The following is a 3431-nucleotide window of genomic DNA, read 5'->3' as shown; positions in this document are numbered from 1 at the left end:
CTAACCACAAGACCACGAGGGAAGTGACAGTTTCCAGCCGATGCTAGGCTTTTTCAGGCAACTTTCTCCAAAAAATGCACCTTGAGTCAAACGGAAATATTATTGTTCTTATGATTTCGGTTTGGCTCGGTAGCAAGCAAAAAATTAAATTATTTGCACAGGTGTCTTTGTTTTAAAGGGTATAAAGCCTGGGATTTAAGGTGGGAACATGCCCACAGTTGGCTGTTCGTCACTGGACAGGGCTTTGATTTTCGCACAGTCTCCAAACACCTTCCCAGCATCCTGAAATCTAAGCGGGTGTGTGAAGGAGCCACATCGCTGCTCGAGGTACTTCTGCTCTTCGAGAAGGGAGACAGAGAGGGGAAAAAGCTCAGTCCACAGCGACACTAATGAGCAGGAATAGCCAATGAGCTCTGCATGTAACTACTTAGTCAATTGTGAACCTTCCTATCATTATCCATTTGCAATAATGACGGTGATGTACACTCGACTCTATATCCCAGTGTGCCATGGACTTCTGCAGGTTGCATTAGCCAGTCCAGCCATTTGGCACTTCCAGGTGGGTCCCTCTGTATTGTCCCTGCTTCTTGTACAGCCATAAAAGGTTGGTAGATGCAGATACTTTCCCCTCTTCTTAACCAGCACTAATAACAGTGGGAGAATCTTCCTTATGAGGGGGGCCACCGGCGTCTGAACTGTGGTGCCCCCATGACACCCCTTTCCCCAAGGCCCCTCACTCACTCTGCCCCTGCTCCCCCATGCCTCGCCACACCCCTCCCCCTGAGGCCACAGCCACAGAACGCCTCTTCCCCCCCAAGACTCCACCGTGTTCCCCCCTCCGTTGTCCACCCTTACGGCTGGTAAAAAGTGCTGAGCCCATGGCCCTCTGAACCCCCATGTTCCTGCACCCTGACACACAGCCAGGCAGGCAGCAGCGTGTGTGAGTGTGTGTATGTGACAGAGACTGCTGTGCTGTGCTGAGCCAGTGCGGGAAGTGGGGGCTGATGTCGGGGCTGTCCCGCTCCCCCGACTCAGGACTGGGGTGTCTCCCCTCCCCCTGACTCAGGACTGGGGTGTCCCCCTCCCCCTGACTCAGGACTGGGGTGTCCCCCCTCCCCCTGACTCAGGACTGGTTGCTTCCAGCAGCTGTCTGAACTTAGGGACAGCGTGCCAACACACTCACTCTTCCACAACACACATGCTCCCCGAACACACACACTGTCTGTCCCCAACACACACACACTCTCTGCCCACCACGCCCACGGCAGCTGAAAAGCAGCTGGCAATCGAGTCGGATGCCCATGGAACAATGGGATAGAGAAACCTGCCTCGTGTGGCTGCCCACGAGGCATTGCAAACCCTTCCCAAAGCACCCTGCGGCCAGTTGCACAGTGGGATAGCGTCCCACAATGCACTGCTCTCTGTGGCGATCCAAGAGCTGCTAGCCTGGATGCGCTCCAGTGACACAAGCAGCCTAGTGTGGACATGCAACAGCGGCTTAATTAAAACGCTTTAACTAAAGCAGCATAACTCTGTCGTGTAGACGTAGCCTGGCTCCCACTGGGGCCAAGGATGCTCAGGCACTGAAACTGAAGAGCCACAACTTCCTCCGGGCAGGTGCCTCGTGGGAGGGGCAGAGAGGTGTGAGCGGTTCTCAGGGCAGGTGAGGGGAGGGGACAGAGAGGAGTGTGTGGCAGGCTGGGCAGGTCTCATGGGAGGGCTCAGAGAAGTGTGGGTGGCGGGCAGAGTCTGTCTCAGGAGAGGGGGCAGAGAAGTGTGGGTGGCAGGCAGACCGTGGGGTAGGGGGCGGAGAGGCACGAGCAGCCGGCAATGAGGCCTTGGAGGAGGAGAGGAGCGAGCGAAAGGTGGACCAGCAGGCCTCAGCCAACGGAGACAGAGTGGGTGGGAAGAAGTCCCCCTGTTAATCCAGTGCTATCTTCACTAGGATTAGGTTGGTATAACGGCATTGCTCAGGGGGGTTAAATTTTTTACCCCCCAAAGCAATGTCGTTACACTGACCTAATTTTGTAGCGCAGACTTGTCCAAAGAATCACACACACACCTTGGGAGCAAAACTTCACCTGCTTCTCTGCTTTACAGAATCCAACACAAGCAATGCTTGTCCGGCCGTGGGGGGCGTTGGCAGGGAGTCAGGTGTGGGCAGACACCATACGTTAGCCAGAGACGGGCACCATGGCTTAGCTGGCTAAAGCACCTGTCTTGTAAACAGGAGATCCTGGGTTCAACTCCCAGTGGTGCCTTGTTGAGTGGCTTTTGGGGCACCTGGTACTGGCTGCTGTCAGAAGACAAGATACAGAGATAGGTGGACCTTTGGTGTAGCCCAGTGATGCTGGTTTTGTTGTTTAAATTACACTCATAGGCACTGATAATAGAGTGACTGAAAGTCTGGGTGTGAAGGGCTGATAGGCCAGTGTTCCAGTCCCCTCGCAAACGACCCCCTCCCTCTGGGACAGGGGCAGGTCCGAGCTCTCACACCAAGTGGCTCATTGGGGCTGCTAGAATCTGTGGGCGACTCATTCAGTTTACGCCAAGGGTTGAGTCCTGCTTTGTGCACCATGTCTGAGAATGAAAATCCTAAACCTCCCTTTGAAATAACGAATGCAACAGGACCTGTTTTTGTCCCTGCCCTGAAGCAGAGAGAAAAATGGAGAAATGCCATTGAGTCCAGGGGAATACTTCACTGCGGTTTTACCTTTTTCACTTGCCAAACTCCCGCCCAACCTTCTGGGCTCCTAGAGCAGGGTCCTGAGCCTGAGCCGAGACACTTACACTGCAACTTTACAGCCCAAGCCACTGTCCTGGATTAATGTGATATCTGCACCCCAGTTTTGAGCCCCACAGCTTGAGCTCCAGGAGCCCACATCAGGTGACCCAGGCCAGCCCTGCTGCCATCTTTATCCCGGGAGAGAGGGACTCTACGGGGACGTCTCCATTGCAGTGTCAGCCCAGGGGTGGCAGGCTGTGCTCAAAGCAGCACCCTGGAAGCCCCATAGTCACCACTCTCATAGAATTAAGGTATGGTTTGTACAGAGTCGGCCTGGTGAGCTATCATTGTAAAAGTCGTGATCTGTTGAAGGCTAATACCTGGGTGGATGGTGTGTGCTAGGCTTGTCTGGGAAGTGGTGCAGTTTTGCTCTGGGTGCGTTTTTAAATACAAAGTGTAAGGAGGGTCTGAATGACCTCCCCCCCTCACATCTAGTGATGAGCTGGGGGAAAGACTTCAGGAACAGACCGTGTTTACATAGACAGGCCTCCCCTGCCTAGGTATGCAGCAAGTATCCTTTGTACAAAACAAACAAACAAACAAAATATAAAGGTAATTCTTCGGTTTTCAGGAAAGTTTACTGCAATAGCAGGACCATAAGCCACTTTACTCTTTCACTCTGCCCTCATTGCTTCTCTCCCTCTGC

General features: G+C 53.6%; 1 non-coding gene across 1 annotated transcript; it reads left to right on the top strand.

The window, feature by feature from the left end:
- The first annotated feature begins 2187 nt into the window (after positions 1-2187).
- TRNAT-UGU (transfer RNA threonine (anticodon UGU)) lies at positions 2188-2261 on the top strand. Its single transcript has one exon. It is a non-coding gene; the product is annotated as a tRNA-Thr (tRNA).
- The last annotated feature ends 1170 nt before the right edge of the window (positions 2262-3431 follow it).

Source organism: Lepidochelys kempii, chromosome 28 (genome assembly GCF_965140285.1).
Source record: "Lepidochelys kempii isolate rLepKem1 chromosome 28, rLepKem1.hap1, whole genome shotgun sequence".
Taxonomy (NCBI): Eukaryota; Metazoa; Chordata; order Testudines; family Cheloniidae; genus Lepidochelys; species Lepidochelys kempii.
The sequence above is the reverse complement of the archived record's forward strand: the minus strand, read 5'-3'. Positions and strand labels throughout refer to the sequence as shown.